At 40.5% G+C, this 19,849-nt stretch overlaps 1 pseudogene; it reads right to left on the bottom strand.

Annotated features, from left to right (window-relative positions):
* Positions 1–1,700: 1,700 nt before the first annotated feature.
* Positions 1,701–18,690, bottom strand: LOC135535380 (Fc receptor-like protein 5; annotated as a pseudogene).
* Between the last annotated feature and the right edge of the window lie 1,159 nt (positions 18,691–19,849).

The following is a 19,849-nucleotide window of genomic DNA, read 5'->3' as shown; positions in this document are numbered from 1 at the left end:
ACTGATACTGTCAGCTGGTTCCAGTCAGTGGTGTCTGTATGTTCTCATGATAAACTAACTCTAACTGTGTTGTGGAAACTTCGCAAATCCTCTCTGTTGCTGAAGCTGTTGATGGAGGTCAAGGCTGCAGTGTCTAAAGATAAGTCCGTTGGTGTGAAAAAGGAAGGAGGGAGAGAGAAGATAAGAGAAAGGAGAAGTTAAGAGATGGACTGACAGGGTTGTGATTATTCACCGCAGCTGGAGAGCATATTTTTTTTCCTTCCACCATGACGTTCTGATGAACAGGGTCACTAGGGTAAAGAGAGAGGAGAGAGAGATGAGTGAGGGTCAGAGGAGCTGATCCAGTCTACTGCAGTGAAGACTTCCAACACCACAGGAACAGTTATAGACCCCAACAGGTCTCAGTGTTTAATGTGTAGTTAGATACAGTTATACACTTGTGTGTGTGTGTGTGTGTGTTGTTTTCCTGTGAGGCTCAGTTGGTAGAGAATGGCCCTTACAGTGCCAGGGTTGTAGGTTCAAATCACGGGGGACCAGTACAGGACAAAGTACAATAATCTATCAACTCACTACTGTAAGTTGCTCTGGACAAGAGTTAAATGACCTAAAAAATGATGAAATGTGTGACAGAGGAACAGAGGTGTTTAACAACGGGTGATGTTGTTCACAAACAGCTACAACCTCAAACAGACACAGATCTACTGCAGATCTACTGCTCTGATAAGTCTATGTGTGGGGTGGAGGCAGCCTCTATTTTTACGAATGCTTTGAGTTGTAAGAATATTTGGCTTGGTGACTTTGGGTATTTTGAGCATCATGTTATACTGTTTAAATGTCAGCCACCAGACCAGAGCATCATGTTATACTGTTTAAATGTCAGCAACCAGACCAGAGCATCATGTTATACTGTTTAAATGTCAGCAACCAGACCAGAGCATCATGTTATACTGTTTAAATGTCAGCCACCAGACCAGAGCATCATGACCTTGTATAACGTTATTTACTGATTTCTCTGATCTATTGTCCTTGTGAACTGTGATAAAAATCATTGTGTTGGGCGATTTAAATGTTGACAAAAAGACTGACTCCAATGCCATTGAATTTCTGAATCATTTAGCTCTATGGACTTTATCCAACATGTTACTGGGCCCACCCATAACCACAGTCATACTCTGGGCCTGGTTATTACCAAAGGGCTTTCTACTGCTCACCCATAACCACAGCCATACTCTGGACCTGGTTATTACCAAGGGGCTTTCTATTGACATATCCTCTATAGTTGATGTTGCTTTATCTGATCACCACTGTGGTTATACCTTATTTGCCCACAGGTAGTTCTGAACGCATTATTAAGTACTCTTCAGTTTATATAGGTTACCCCTTATCAGTTATCAGATAGCACAGCATTGATTTTCAATCTACGCAGACCATACACGATTTTCAATTTCTGTGACACCAGAGGATTTAGGCTCCATGGAGAAATTATTAGACTGTATTAGTGATTTAAATACTTGGATTTGGCTCACAATTTCCTCCAGTAAATCAAGACTTGACCGAGTACTTATTGTTGAACCAAAGCACTGCTATACAGTATTACAGTACCTATGGTGTTATAGTGTTATACAGTATTACAGTACCTGTGGTGTTGAATACTCATTATACATGGCTGTATGTTAGAGTCTTATACAGTACTACAGTCTTCACTGCAGAGTCGACTCGATCAGCTCCTGGGAGGACTTCTCTAGAGGAGAAGAGACAATGGTTTAAAGACATAAAGACACTGTGTGTGTGTGTGTGTGTGTGTGTGTGTGTGTGTGTGTGTGTGTATGTGTGTACCTCTCCTTCTCCTGGGTTCTGGTTCCTGTATGATTCTAACGTCAGCATACGTAACATCTCTGGGTTCAGCTGCTACATCTTTGTTCCTCTTGCAGAACAGGACCAATAGAATGATCAGAGATGGAGAGAAGCAGCCACCAACCCAGAGACAGACAGAGGGAGGAGGAGAGTGGGGGGGGTTGGGGAGGGCTTTGGGAGGAGAGGAGGATGGGGTGGGTGGGCGGGGGTGGTAGCTTGAAAACACCAGAGGAAACAACACAGTAAATAGTTAGAAACTGTGATCTGATCTTAGATCTTCGTATGAATTACTTATATTGATAAATTAGAGATAATAACTATTATGAATTTAATGTCTCACTCATGATGAACCTGGAACCACCCAGTTTATAATGCAGGTTTCAGCACCTCTTAACAGTGTAGAGAAGAACCACCCAGTTTATAATGCAGGTTTCAGCACCTCTTAACAGTGTAAAGAAGAACCACCCAGTTTATAATGCAGGTTTCAGCACACTCTTAACAGTGTAAAAGAAGAACCACCCAGTTTATAATGCAGGTTTCAGCACCTCTTAACAGTGTAAAGAAGAACCACCCAGTTTATAATGCAGGTTTCAGCACCTCTTAACAGTGCTGAAAAGAACCACCAGTTTATAATGCAGGTTTCAGCGCCTCTTAACAGTGTAAGAAGAACCAGATAATCTGAATGTCAAGGTTTCTCATATTCTCACCTGTCACTGTCATCCAGCTCTCTGGTGATTCTCCTTTAGAGCTGGAACACTTGTAGAGTCCTTCATCTGACTTGGCTACTGCAGGGATGGTCATCTCTCCTGTAGTCTCAGTCCTGATGAGGGGATCCATCTTTGTAGAAAACAGCTGTGAGGTCAGAGGGAGTTCTCTGATATCTGCAGCGCAGAGTCACATAATCTCCCTCAGTCACAGGAAGGGCAGGGCTCTCCAGGATCACAGCACCAACTGTATATAATATATAAACATCATATATAAACAGGGCTACTTTGTGCATGACACAAGTCATTTTTCCAAAAATTGTTTACAGACAGATTATTTCACTTATAATTCACTGTATCACAATTCCAATGGGTCAGAAGTTTACATACACTAGTTTGACTGTGCCTTTAAACAGCTAGGAAAATTCTAGAAAATGATGACATGGCTTTAGAAGCTTCTGATAGGCAAATTTACATAATTTGAGTCAATAGGAGGTGTACCTGTGGATGTATTTCAAGGCCAAACTTCAAACTCAGGGCCTCTTTGCTTGACATCTTGGGAAAATCAAAAGAAATCAGCCAAGACCTCAGAAAACTAGTTGTAGACTTCCGCAAGTCTCGTTTGTCCTTGGGAGTAATATCTAAATGCCTGAAGGTACCACGTTCATCTGTACAAAACAATAGTATGCAAGTTTAAACACCATGGGACCCATGGGACCACGAGCCGTCATACCGCTCAGGAAGGAGACACGTTCTGTCTCCTAGTAATAAATGTACTTTGGTGCGAAAAGTGCAAATCAATCCCAGAACAACAGCAAAGGACCTTGTGAAGATGCTGGAGGAAACAGGTACAAAAGTATCTCTTTACCAGAGTAAAAATAGTCCTATATAGACATAACCTGAAAGTCCGCTCAGCAAGGAAGTAAGGAAGTAGAAGCTGCACAAAAACCGCCATAAAAAAAGCCAGACTACGGTTTGCAACTGCACATGGGGACAAAGATCAAACTAGTAGTGGCCCCAGCCGACTTGTAAGATTTGGACAAAAGCGTCTGCTAAATGGGATATATTATTATTATATATTATTTGTCCTCTGGTCTGATGAAACAAAAATAGAACTGTTTGGCCATAATGACCATCATTATGTCTGGAGGAAAAAGGGTGAGGCTTGAACGCCGAAGAACGCCATCCCAACCATGAAGCACGGGGATGGCAGCATCATGTTGTGAGGGTGCTTTGCTGCAGGAGGGACTGGTGCACTTCACAAAATAGATGGCCTCATAAGGTAGGAAAATTATGTGGATATATTGAAGCAACATCTCAAGACATCAGTCAGGAAGTTAAAGCTTGGTCGCAAATGGGTCTTCAAAATGGACAATGACCCCAAGAAAACTTCCAAAGTTGTGGCAAAATGGCTTAACTTGTTATGGCTGCAATCCCACTAACGAGATAAGTGTCATCAACAACCGCTGAATAGCATAGCAACAAATATTACTATAAATATTTATATTCATGAAATCACAAGTGCAATGTAGGAAAACACAGTTTAGCCTTTTGTTAATCTACCTGTCGTGTCAGATTTTGAAATTATGCTTTACTGCCAAAGCAAACCAAGCGTTTGTGTAAGTGTATCGATCGCACGACAAAACATTAAGTACACTTAGCATCAGGTAGCTTAGTCACGAAAATCAGAAAAGCAATCAAATGAATCATTTACCTTTGATGATCTTCGGATGTTTTCACTCATGAGACTCCCAGTTACACAACAAATGTTCCTTTTGTTCTGTAAAGATTATTTTTATATCAAAAATACCTCTGTTTGTTTGGCGTGTTATGTTCAGAAATCCACAGGAAAGAGCAGTCACAACAACGCAGAAGAAAAATCAAATAGTTTCCATAATGTCCACAGAACCATGTCAAATTTTTTTTATAATCAACCCTCAGGTTGTTTTTAAAATATATAATTGATAATATATATCAACCGCAAATGTCTTTCACAGTAGGAGATGGAAAAGCATACCTATCCAAACTCTGTTGCGCGAGCAAAACTCATGTGACCACTTGACGCAATGATATCGTTCTGGCTCATTTTTCAAAATAAAAGCCTGAAACTATGTCTGAAGACAGTTGACACCTTGAGGAATCGATAGGAAAAGGAATCTGGTTCATATCCCTTTAAATCCAGCAAAGGGAGGCTATGGAACATGGAGTTTTCAAAATAGAAGCCACTTCCTGTTTTGATTTTCCTCAGGGTTTTGCCTGCAATATCAGTTCTGTTATACTCACAGACAATATTTTGACAGTTTTGGAAACTTTAGAGTGTTTTTTATCCAATACTACTAATAACATGCATATAATAATAATAATATTATTAAATAAATCATTCTCTCAACTATTATTATGACATTTCACATTCTTAAAATAAAGTGGTGATCCTAACTGACCTAAAACAGGGAATATTTACTAGGATTAAATGGCAGGAATTGTGAAAAATGAGTTTAAATGTATTTGGCTAAGGTGTATGTAAACTTCTGACTTCAAGTGTATAAACCTAACATCAGCTATCTGAAACCAGATTAACTACTAAGCACTATAATGTTAGTAGATGGTGTATGTGGACATACCATGTACTGTGATGTTGACAGCATTGCTGTGTTCTCCAGACCCAGACTCACACCAGTACACTCCACTGTCTGATGGTGTTAGTGACACGATGCATGAAGACCCTTGTTGGTTCCCCAGTCAGTATTACACTCTGAAAGGTTTCCTCTTTCTGCGTTCCTCATCATTCTCCATCCAGCAGAGTTCCCTGAACCTCACAACTCAGAGAGACAGACTCATATTCAAAGAACTGAGATCTGCCAGGACTGACACTCAGAGAGGCTGGAGGAGAGAGAGAGGCTGGAGGAGAGAGAGAAGCTGGAGGAGAGAAAGAGGCTGGAGGAGAGAGAGAGAGAGTCAGGATTTGGCCAGGATTGTTCAGGTTCTGGTCACTCGATGCCCCCATTGTGCTTCTTTTTGTGACCCTTTTGGTTTTAACTTGTTCTAGTTATCATTTGCACCTGTGCCTCATTTTCCCTTGAATGTATTTTAACCCTTAGTGTTCCTCCAGTTCTTTGCTCTGTGTTTGTATGTTAGCACCCAGCCCCACTGTGACCTTTTGTTTCTCTAGTTGGATTTTCTTGAGGTACTTTGGTTTTGTTCTTGTTTATTTTTGAGGTTAGTTTTTTTCTTTTGAGGTTAGTTTTTTTCCCCTGCTGTTCTTACCACTTTGTGGATTTTCCTTGTGTCTTGGAGGATATACATTTTCTCTTTATTAAATCCCCGTCTCTCGTACTGCTGTATCTGCCGACTATTAGTTGCTCAGTTTACTAAGTGACTGTTTCTCACACACGAGAGAGAGAGAGAGAGAATCTTTAGGTCTGGGAGCCCACATGGTATACCCAAACAGGCGTAATAGTAAAAACAATATAGTACCCTTACCAGGACAACGAGAAACAAACAATAACACCTCTCACAAATACAGACAAAACAAGCCCGCACAAACAGAAGCGGGATGAACAAACTTAAATAACCCCCACCCTAACAACCAAACAACGAACAGGTGAAACCAATTAGACAAAACCAAACGAACAAGGAAAAAAGGATCGGTGGCAGCTAGTCGACCGGCGACGATGACCGCCGAGCGCCACCCGAACAAGAAGGGGAGCCACCTTCGGTAATATTCGTGTCACCACAACACAATAAATACTCATAAAAAAACATAGTTACACATTTAAAAACACAACTCCAACTCCTCCACAGTAACTAAACACAACAGCCTCTGAATACCCCACATACTCATAAACAGATCAATATTGTTGACAAGTTTATAATAGGCAAACTCAACCCTCAGTCTCGCTGCCAACATTCCCTCCAGCATTCCCACCACATCCCTGTCCCTGAATACTGTTCTTACAGGTCTTCCATATCGCTAATTTTGCTGCCCCAAACACAAAATTAAGCAACACAACTACACCCTTTTGACTAAACCTGTACTTTGGCTCAAATATATACAGTTGGGAAGAGCAAACCTCTCCCAATGCTGAGAACCAAGAAGTGATCAGGTCAATCATCCCGACCAACCTGGGACACAGTAAAAACAGATGTGCCAGAGTTTCAGACTCAGCACAGAATGGACACCCCTCCCCAACAGTAGGATCCAGGTGTACCAGATGCAGAATGGACAGCCTTCCCCTACTGTAGGATCCAGGTGTACCAGATGCATATTAGTGGCTATGGCTCCATGTATTATCCTCCATTGTAGGTCAGCTCTTTTAAATAGGCGGTTTGTATAATGATCACAAAAAGCCTTTTGGGAGGCAGCTGGACCAAACACACCCGCCCACCTCTTCGATTTTACCCCTTCCAAGGAAGAAGCACGGGACACTTTTACACATTATGTACATGCCCTTCTTTCCCACCTCCTTGAACTCCCCCAGCTCCGGGTATGGAAGGAGAGCAGCATCCCCACGTCCTCCTCTAATGCCCCCATCGCAGCAACTAACAATCAGTGCAGGGAACACGTCATCCAGACCCTCCATCCACCTCTAATGCCCCCATCGCAGCACTAACGGTCAGTGCAGGGAACACATCATCCAGACCCTCCGTCCACCTCTAATGCCCCCATCGCAGCACTAACAGTCAGTGCAGGGAACACGTCATCCAGACCCTCCATCCACCTCTAATGCCCCCATCGCAGCACTAACGGTCAGTGCAGGGAACACATCATCCAGACCCTCCATCCACCTCTAATGCCCCCATCGCAGCACTAACAGTCAGTGCAGGAACACGTCATCCAGACCCTCCGTCCACCTCTAATGACCCCATCGCATCACTAACAATCAGTGCAGGGAACACGTCATCCAGACCCTCCATCCACCTCTAATGCCCCCATCGCAGCACTAACAATCAGTGCAGGGAACACGTCATCCAGACCCTCCGTCCTCCTCTAATGCCCCCATCGCAGCACTAACAGTCAGTGCAGGGAACACGTCATCCAGACCCTCCGTCCATCAATCAGAATTGGAAGTATCAGTCACATACTGCCAATGAAGTACTGGCAAGGAGTCACAGACCTCAGCGACGACCTTCCTCATTTGTGGAGATGATCGGATCCCTGCTCTTTCTCCCAGCTCCTCCAACAATCTGCTCCTGCTCCGCATCAGATAACCCAGCTTGGTACACCCCACACCTAACAGGCATGAATGTAGGCTGGCTGAACCCATAGCATGGGACTGGATGACAGTGTTATGACAAAGAGACTCTTCAAAAGGCCACTTCCCTGGTGTCGTGCCGGCCTTACGGGATATGTCAAACTCTCCAAGCCTGCATAACAGACTCATAGAATGCAGTCAGGCTATACAAATCACCCCCCTCTTGCTTTAAGAGGAAAATGTGCTTGTCACTCCTCATCAATGTGTAGGCTCTATCCACCCAGCTAGAACCGTCACTGTACAACAGTCTCTCGGCTGCTTAGAGCTGGAAAGCCATGATCCTAGAAGAAATGTCCACCAGGCCCACCCTCGTGCAGTGGCAGGTACAGGAACCAGCTTTAATACAATGTTGTCCAGACCAGAAGAAATTGACAACGGTCCGATTAAGCTCTTGTATCAGGGCCCCCAGTGGGTGTAAAATCAGGCTAGGTGATTGGCTACCAGCACCCTTCCCCTATCAGACAGCTGGGGTAGCACCCATTTCCACCTAGACAATCTGGCATACACCTTCTCCACCACACCCACCCAGTTATTTTTTGTAAGACATCAGAGCGAAGAGAAACACCCAAGTCTTCATCTCATCTCTGCCCCATTGAAGCCCCCTGGTAACCATGGAGTGGACCCAGCCCACAGTGAATCACTATTTTCCAAATTAACTCTTTAAAGCATTTGAGGGAATCTTAACATCCTCACCCCTGTAATAAAAACGGTCATGTCATCTGCATATGCAGACATTGCTCTCGTGGGACCCTTCATTACACCTGGCACAGAGAAACCAGTAAGCCTCACTCTTAAAAAGCAAAGCATTGGTTCAATTGCCAGACAATATAACTGTCCTGAAATTGGTCATCCCTGCCTGATGCCCCTTTGGACAGGGCAGCTCAAACCACCCCCTACCTTCACCATACATGAGGCCCCAGGCAATAGGTCGCCATTTTTTTTAAGAGCCAAATCCTGCTTTTGTAGCAACAATGAAAGCACAGCACCTGTCACGCCTTGACCTTAGTTTTCTTTGTTTTCTTTATTATTTTGGTTAGGTCAGGGTGTGAAATGGGTGATGTATATGTTGTTGTACTGTCTAGGGGTTTTGTGTGTTTATGGGGGGTGTACACTATCTAGGTGTTTATGTATGTCTATGGTTGCCTAGATTGGTTCTCAATTAGAGGCAGCTGTTTATCGTTGTCTCTGATTGGGAACCATATTTAGGCAGCCATCTTCTTTGGGTATTTCATGGGTTAAAGTCTATGTGTTAGTTGCCTGTGGCAGCACTATATTTAGCTTTACGTTTGGTTTGTTGTTTTTTTGTAGTTTGTTTATGTGTTTCTTCGTCGTCATTAAAGTAACATGTATTAATATCACAATGTCACAAATGTCGTAGTGAGGAGACCAAAGCGCAGCGTGATGTGAATACATATTTTTAATGAAAGACGAAAAAAACACGAAGTACACTAAAAAAAATAGTAATAATAACAAGACGAACGTGACTGCTATCAAAACTGAGTGCTAATATTCAACATCACATAGACAATAACCCACAAACCACAATACAAAACAGGCTACCAAAATATGGTTCCCAATCAGAGACAACAACAAACACCTGCAACTGATTGAGAAGCATATTTTTATTTTTTAACCTTTATTTAACCAGGCAAGTCAGTTAAGAACAAATTCTTATTTTCAATGACGGCCTGGGAACAGTGGGTTGTTCAGGGGCAGAATGACAGATTTGTACCTTGTCAGCTCGGAGGTTTGAACTTGCAACCTTCCGGTTACTAGTCCAACGCTCTAACCACTAGGCTACCCTGCCGCCCCAATCAGGCCAAAAGACATAGAAACAGACAAACTAGACATACAACATAGAATGTCCACTCAGATCACAACCTGATCAAACAAAACGTAGAAACAACGCAAACCATGGTCAGAGTGTGACAGTAACCCCCCTAAGGTAAGGACAGCCATGGTCAGAGTGTGACAGTAACCCCTAAGGTAAGGACAGCCATGGTCAGAGTGTGACAGCTGCGCCTTGGTCTCCTCCTTTTAACGAAAGTTACAGCACATTGACAGGATACAGGAAGAGAATCGTCATAAAAAAGATTCACACAAAAAAATATCACAAAAACCTAAACCAGTCATCACACGTGCTCTCATAAACTTCATAAGGACAGCTTAATATCTGTATGGTTGTAGGTTGTTGTGGTATTTTATTTGTATCTGCTGTTGTTTCCGGGTGGGTGTGTGACATCTCTGTACCCCAGAAAAAATATATGTTAAGATGCATGCATTGACTGTATGGTTTGTTAGGATGGTTTTCTGCTTTGTCTTTGTAGGATCAACTCAGCCAGGCTCAGAATAACAGGGGTGGTGCTGCTTTGTGTTTGTAGGACCAACCCTGCCAGGCTCAGAATAACAGGGGGTGGTGCTGCTTTGTCTTTGTAGGACCAACCCTGCCAGGCTCAGAATAACAGGGGTGGTGCTGCTTTGTGTTTGTAGGACCAACCCTGCCAGGCTCAGAATAGCAGGGGTGGTGCTGCTTTGTCTTTGTAGGACCAACCCTGCCAGGCTCAGAATAACAGGGGTGGTGCTGCTTGGAACTCATTTATCTTTCTGTATTGGCTTCTTGTTCGTGTCATTGGCTTGGGTTTTCTGTGACCCTGCAGTCTCTAGCTACTTAAACTCTGTTATGGTCGGATGTTTCATGAAGGGAATATTACTGTATTAATTTTACTGTTCTATTTTCACCAGTGGTATCATCAGTTATATTACTGTATTCATCAATTATATTACTGTATTCATCAGTAATATTACTGTATTCATCAGTAATATTACTGTATTCATCAGTTATATTACTGTATTCATCAGTTATATTACTGTATTCATCAATTATATTACTGTATTCATCAGTAATATTACTGTATTCATCAGCTATATCACTGTATTCATCAGTTATATTACTGTATTAATCAGTTGCATTACTGTATTCATCACTAATGCTCCACTATCACCCAGTGGAATCATCAGTTATATTACTGTATTCATCAATACTGTTCTATTTTCACCTAGTGGCATTGTCAGTTATATTACCGTATTCATCAATACTGTTCTATTTTCACCCAGTGGTATCATCAGTTATATTACTGTATTCATCACTACTGTTCTATTTTCACCCAGTGGTTTCATCAGTTATATTACTGTATGCATCAGTTATATTATTGTATTCATCAGTTATATTACTGTATTCATCAGTTATATTACTGTATTCATCACTACTGTTCTATTTTCACCCAGTGGTATCAGTTATATTACTGTATTCATCACTACTGTTCTACGTACACCCAGTGGTATTATCAGTTATATTACTGTAATCATCCGTTATATTACTGTATTCATCAGTTATATTACTGTGTTCATCAGTTATATTACTGTATTCATCAGTTATATTACTGTATTCATCACTACTGTTCTATGTACACCCAGTGGTAGCATCAGTTATATTACTGTAATCATCCGTTATATTACTGTATTCATCAGTTATATTACTGTGTTCATCAGTTATATTACTGTATTCATCAGTTATATTACTGTATTCATCAGTTAGTTTGAGTGTTGAGCTTTAGATCACAATGAATAACATACATGGGCAGACAGGGGAACAGATCCCAGATCAGCACTCTGAGATACAGGGCCTATACAACGAAAAAACATATATGGACAGACAGGGGGACCTGATCCCAGATCAGACTCTGAGATACAGGGCTTGTGCAATGAATAACATACATGGACAGACAGGGGTACCAGATCCCAGATCAGCACTCTGAGATACAGGGCCTATACAACGAAAAACATATATGGACAGACAGGGGGACCTGATCCCAGATCAGACTCTGAGATACAGGGCTTGTGCAATGAATAACATACATGGACAGACAGGGGAACAGATCCCAGATCAGCACTCTGAGATGTTTGACACATACAGACTGTACTAACATGATCAAACACAATGGAATTAGAATTTACTATGATAGGAGAACGATGGAGGAAAAATATGAGAAAAAAGAGAGAGAGAAAAGGAGAAGAGGAGAAGGAAGAGGAAGAGGAGATGAAGTGGAGAAGAGGAGAAGGAGAAGAGGAAGAGGGGATTATAGAACAGGTGATGAATATAGATAAATGTTACTATTATAGAACAGGTGACGAACATAGATAAATGTTACTATTATAGAACAGGTGATGAATATAGAGAAATGTTACTATTATAGAACAGGTGATGAATATAGAGAAATGTTACTATTATAGAACAGGTGATGAATATAGAGAAATGTTACTATTATAGAACAGGTGATGAATATAGATAAATGTTACTATTATAGAACAGGTGATGAATATAGAGAAATGTACTCACCTCCACCTTGTCTGAGGCTACAGTATACCAGTGTACTCAACAGCACTGAAACACACAGAGAGAACTATCACTGTGGTACATGATATAAACACTGAACCACACAGAGAGAACTATCACTATGGTACATGATGGAAACACTCAAACACACAGATAACTATCAATGTGGTACATGATGTAAACACTGAAAAACACAGAGAGAGCTATCACTATGGTACATAACGGAAACACTGAAACACACAGAGAGAACTATCACTATGGTACATGATGTAAACACTGAAACACACAGAGAACTATCACAATGGTACATGATGTAAACACTGAAACACACAGAGATAAATATCACGATGGTACATGATGGAAACACTCAAACACACAGAGAGGACTATTACTATGGTACATGATGGAAACACTGAAACACACAGAGAGAACTATCACCATGGTGCATGGTGTAAACACTGAAATACACAGAGATAACTATCACTATGGTACATGATGTACACACTGAAACACACAGAGAGAACTATCACGGTGGTACATGATGTAAACACTGAAACACACAGAGAGAACTATCACTATGGTACATTATGAAAACACTGAAATACACAGAGATAACGATCGCAATGGTACATGGTGTCAACAATGAAACACACAGAGAGAACTATCACTATGGTACATGATGTAAACACTGATACACACAGAGAGAGCTATCACTATGGTACATGATGTAATCACTGAAACACACACAGAGAACTATCACTATGGTGCATGATGGAAACACTTAAACACACAGAGAGAACTCTCTCTATGGTACATGATGTAAACACTGAAACACTCAGAGAGAACTATCACCATTTTACATGATGTAAACATTGAAACACACAGGGATAACTATCACTATGGTCCATGATGTAAACACAGAAACACACAGAGAGAGCTATCACTATGGTACTTGGTGTAAACACTGAAACACACAGAGAGGACTATTACTATGGTACATGATGGAAACACTGAAACACACAGAGAGAACTTTCACCATGGTACATGGTGTAAACACCGAAATACACAGAGAGAACTATCACTATAGTACATGATGTAAACAATGAAACAGAGAGAGATATATCACTATGGTACATGATGTAAAGACTGAAACACACAGATAGACTTATCACTATGGTACACGATGGAAACACTGAAACACACAGAGAGAACTATCACTATGGTACATGATGGAAACACTGAAACACACAGAGAGAACTATCGCTATTGTCCATGATGTAATTACTGAAAGGCACAGAGAGAACTATCACTATGGTACATGATGGAAACAATGAAACACACAGAGAGAACTATCACTTTGGTACATGGTGTAAACACTGAAACACAAAGAGAACTATCACTATGGTACATAATGTAAACACTGAAATACACAGAGATAACTATCACAATGGTACATGGTGTAAACAATGAAACACACAGAGATAACTATCACTATGGTAAATGATGTAAACACTGAAACACTCAGAGAACTATCACCATTTTACATGATGTAAACATTGAAACACACAGGGATAACTATCACTATGGTCCAAGATGTAAACACAGAAACACACAGAGAGAACTATCACTATGGTACTTGGTGTAAACACTGAAACACACAGAGAGCTATCACTATGGTACATGATGTAAACACTGAAACACACAGAGAGAACTATAACAATGGTACATGATGTAAACACTGAAACACACAGAGAGAACTATCACAATGGTACATGATGTAAACACTGAAATACACAGAGATAACTATCACTATGGTACATGATGTACACACTGAAACACACAGAGAGAACTATCACGATGGTACATGATGGAAACACTCAAACACACAGAGAGGACTATTACTATGGTACATGATGTAAACACTGAACCACACAGAGAGAACTATCACTATGGTACATTATGTAAACACTTAAACACACAGAGAGAACTCTCTCTATGGTACATGATGTAAACACTGAAACACTCAGAGAGAACTATCACCATTTTACATGATGTAAACATTGAAACACACAGGGATAACTATCACTATGGTCCATGATGTAAACACAGAAACACACAGAGAGAACTATCACTATGGTACTTGGTGTAAACACTGAAACACACAGAGAGAGCTATCACTATGGTACATGATGGAAACACTGAAACACACAGAGAGAACTATCACCATGGTGCATGGTGTAAACACTGATACACACAGAGAGAGATATCACTATGGTACATGATGGAAACAATGAAACACACAGAGATAACTATCACTTTTGTACATGATGTAAACACTGAAACACAAAGAGAGAACTATCACTATGGTACATAATGTAAACACTGAAATACACAGAGATAACTATCACAATGGTACATGATGTAAACAATGAAACACACAGAGAGAACTATCACTATGGTACATGATGTAAACACTGATACACACAGAGAGCTATCACTATGGTACATGATGTAATCACTGAAACACACACAGAGAACTATCACTATGGTACATGATGTAAACACTGAAACACACAGAGAGAACTATCACCATGGTGCATGGTGTAGACACTGAAATACACAGAGATAACTATCACTATGGTACTTGGTGTAAACACTGAAACACACAGAGAGAGCTATCACTATGGTACATGATGGAAACACTGAAACACACAGAGATAACTATCACTATGGTCCATGATGTAAACACAGAAACACACAGAGAGAACTATCACTATGGTACTTGGTGTAAACACTGAAACACACAGAGAGCTATCACTATGGTACATGATGGAAACACTGAAACACACAGAGAGAACTATCACCATGGTGCATGGTGTAAACACTGAAATACACAGAGATAACTATTACTATGGTACATGATGTACACACTGAAACACACAGAGAGAACTATCACGGTGGTACATGATGTAAACACTGAACCACACAGAGGGAACTATCACTATGGTACATGATGTAAACACTGATACACACAGAGAGATATCACCATGGTGCATGGTGTAAACACTGAAATACACAGAGATAACTATTACTATGGTACATGATGTACACACTGAAACACACAGAGAGAACTATCACGGTGGTACATGATGTAAACACTGAACCACACAGAGAGAACTATCACTATGGTACATGATGTAAACACTGATACACACAGAGAGAGATATCACTATGGTACATGATGTAATCACTGAAACACACACAGAGAACTATCACTATGGTACATGATGGAAACAATGAAACACACAGAGATAACTATCACTTTTGTACATGATGTAAACACTGAAACACAAAGAGAGAACTATCACTATGGTACATAATGTAAACACTGAAATACACAGAGATAACTATCACAATGGTACATGATGTAAACAATGAAACACACAGAGAGAACTATCACTATGGTACATTATGTAAACACTTAAACACACAGAGAACTCTCTCTATGGTACATGATGTAAACACTGAAACACTCAGAGAGAACTATCACCATTTTACATGATGTAAACATTGAAACACACAGGGATAACTATCACTATGGTCCATGATGTAAACACAGAAACACACAGAGAAACTATCACTATGGTACTTGGTGTAAACACTGAAACACACAGAGAGTATTATTACTATGGTACATGATGGAAACACTGAAACACACAGAGAACCTTCACCATGATACATGGTGTAAACACCGAAATACACAGAGAGAACTATGACTATGGTACATGATGTAATCACCGAAACACACAGTGAACTATCACCATTGTACATGATGTAAAGGCTGAAACACACAGAGAGAACTATCACTATGGTACATGATGGAAACACTGAAACACACAGAGAGAACTATCGCTATTGTCCATGATGTAATTACTGAAAGGCACAGAGAGAACTATCACCATTGTACATGATGTAAAGGCTGAAACACACAGAGAGAACTATCACTATGGTACATGATGGAAACAATGAAACACACAGAGAGAACTATCACTTTGGTACATGATGTAATCACCGAAACACACAGTGAACTATCACTATGGTACATGATGTAAACACTGAAACACACAGAGAGAACTATCACCATGGTGCATGGTGTAAACACTGAAATACACAGAGATAACTATTACTATGGTACATGATGTACACACTGAAACACACAGAGAGAACTATCACGGTGGTACATGATGTAAAACACTGAACCACACAGAGAGAACTATCACTATGGTACATGATGTAATTACTGAAAGGCACAGAGATAACTATCGCAATGGTACATGATGTAATCACTGAAACACACACAGAGAACTATCACTATGGTACATGATGGAAACACTGAAACACACAGAGATAACTATCACTATGGTACATGATGGAAACACAGGGCTGGACCACAGATATTAATTTCCTAGTAGTCAGAGTTGTTGTTGTTGTTGTTGTTGTTGTTGTTGTTGTTGTTGTTGTTGTTGTTGTCTGCAGTGGAAAGTATCAAGGGATTCGTCTGAAGTCAGTCAGCTGTTCAGTCAGTTGGGACAAACTACAAACTACTACAAACTAACATGACCCCACTATGGAAAGAGGAGACTCAGGTACAAACTAATATGACCCCACGATGGAAAGAGGAGACTCTCAGCTACAAACTAATATGACCCCACTATGTAAAGGGAGACTCTCAGCTACAAACTAACATGACCCCACTATGGAAAGGGGAGACTCAGCTACAAACTAATATGACCCCACGATGGAAAGAGGAGACTCTCAGATACAAACTAATATGACCCCACTATGTAAAGGGGAGACTCTCAGCTACAAACTAATATGACCCCACTATGGAAAGAGGAGACTCAGGTACAAACTAATATGACCCCACGATGGAAAGAGGAGACTCTCAGCTACAAACTAATATGACCCCACTATGGAAAGGAGAGACTCTCAGCTACAAACTAACATGACCCCACTATGGAAAGGGGAGACTCAGCTACAAACTAATATGACCCCACTATGGAAGGGGAGACTCAGCTACAAACTAATATGACCCCACTATGGAAGGCGGAGACTCAGGTACAAACTAATATGACCCCACTATGGAAAGAGGAGACTCTCAGATACAAACTAACATGACCCCACTATGGAAACAGGAGACTCAGCTACAAACTAACATGATCCCACTATGGAAAGGGAGACTCTCAGCTACAAACTAATATGACCCCACTATGGAAAGAGGAGACTCAGCTACAAACTAATATGACCCCACTATGGAAGGGGAGACTCAGCTACAAACTAATATGACCCCACTATGGAAGGCGGAGACTCAGCTACAAACTAATATGACCCCACTATGGAAAGAGGAGACTCAGCTACAAACTAATATGACCCCACTATGGAAAGGGGAGACTCTCAGATACAAACTAATATGACCCCACTATGGAAAGGGGAGACTCAGCTACAAACTAATATGACCCCACTATGGAAACAGGAGACTCAGCTACAAACTAATATGACCCCACGATGGAAGGGAGACTCAGCTACAAACTAATATGACCCCACTATGGAAAGAGGAGACTCAGCTACAAACTAATATGACCCCACTATGGAAAGAGGAGACTCTCAGCTACAAACTAATATGACCCCACGATGGAAGGGGAGACTCAGCTACAAACTAATATGACCCCACGATGGAAGGGGAGACTCAGCTACAAACTAATATGACCCCACTATGGAAAGAGGAGACTCAGCTACAAACTAATATGACCCCACTATGGAAAGGGAGACTCTCAGCTACAAACTAATATGACCCCACTATGGAAAGGGGAGACTCTACGACCACCACAAGTGTCAAGGGACTCGTCTGAAGGTAAATTATTATATTTCCTTAGGATAGACTCTCCAAAACCATATAGATATTAAACCATAAAGATATTAAACGACATAGATATTAAACCATACAGACATTAAACTATATAGATATTAAACTATTTAGGTATTAAACCATACAGATATGAAAATATATAGATATTAAACTATATAGATATGAAACTATATTGATACTAAACTATACAGATATTAAACTATATAGATATTAAACTATATTGATATTAAACTATATAATTTTTAAACTATATAGATATAAAACCATAAAGATTTTACATAGATTTTAAACCATATAGATATGAAACTATATTGATACTAAACTATACAGATATTAAACTATATAGATATTAAACTATATTGATATTAAACTATATAATTTTTAAACTATATAGATATAAAACCATAAACCATAAAAAAAACCATAAAGATTTTAAACCACATATATTAAACCATTTAGATAATATTCAACTCACAGAGTTGAAAACAGGTTCGTTCCATCTCCATGTGTCGATCACTAACTGTATCTAAACTCTAATGACTTGTAGCCTGTCCATCCCGCCACCCACCTCTCCTCACCCATCTACACTTCCTCTTGAGAATATATACAGAGAGAGAGAGAGAGAGAGAGAGAGAGAGAGAGAGAGAGAGAGAGAGAGAGAGAGAGCGCGACAGAGAGATAGAGAAAGAGATGGAGACAAAGAGACACAGCTGCATGTGAGCTCACACATTTTCAGGATGTTTTTACAAAAAGATAGATTAGAGTTACTTTAATAAACTTACATTTTTCCACAAGGATATATATAGGATAATACCCTCCATAATATAACATTCACTCCAAATGAAAACTCCATATCTACAACCTGATTTTGGACAAAACTACCTGGAATTATTCCTACAACCAAAGATTCTTATTTCCAAGATTTACAGCAAATGGTCTACAGCAAACAACCAACAGAAACCTGAAACACCATACAACCTGGAACTCAGTGAGTCATGTTTATTCTGAAGTCCAACCTGGAACTGAGTGAGTCATGTTTAGTTTGTAGTCCAACCTGGAACTCAGTGAGTCATGTTTAGTCTGAAGTCCAACCTGGAACTGAGTGAGTCATGTTTAGTATGGAGTCCAACCTGGAACTCAGTGAGTCATGTTTAGTCTGAAGTCCAACCTGGAACTGAGTGAGTCATGTTTAGTATGGAGTCCAACCTGGAACTCAGTGAGTCATGTTTAGTCTGAAGTCCAACCTGGAACTGAGTGAGTCATGTTTAGTATGGAGTCCAACCTGGAACTCAGTGAGTCATGTTTAGTCTGAAGTCCAACCTGGAACTCAGTGAGTCATGTTCAGTCTGAAGTCCAGCCTGGAACTGAGTGAGTCATGTTTAGTATGAAGTCCAACCTGGAACTCAGTGAGTCATGTTTAGTCTGAAGTCCAACCTGGAACTGAGTGAGTCATGTTTAGTCTGAAGTCCAACCTGGAACTGAGTGAGTCATGTTTAGTATGAAGTCCAACCTGGAACTGAGTGAGTCATGTTTAGTCTGAAGTCCAACCTGGAACTGAGTGAGTCATGTTTAGTATGAAGTCCAACCTGGAACTGAGTGAGTCATGTTTAGTATGAAGTCCAACCTGGAACTGAGTGAGTCATGTTTAGTATGAAGTCCAACCTGGAACTGAGTGAGTCATGTTTAGTATGAAGTCCAACCTGGAACTGAGTGAGCCAAG

This window comes from Oncorhynchus masou, unplaced genomic scaffold, assembly GCF_036934945.1.
Source record: "Oncorhynchus masou masou isolate Uvic2021 unplaced genomic scaffold, UVic_Omas_1.1 unplaced_scaffold_487, whole genome shotgun sequence".
Classification (NCBI taxonomy): Eukaryota; Metazoa; Chordata; class Actinopteri; order Salmoniformes; family Salmonidae; genus Oncorhynchus; species Oncorhynchus masou.
This window is presented reverse-complemented; position numbering and strand designations above follow the sequence as displayed.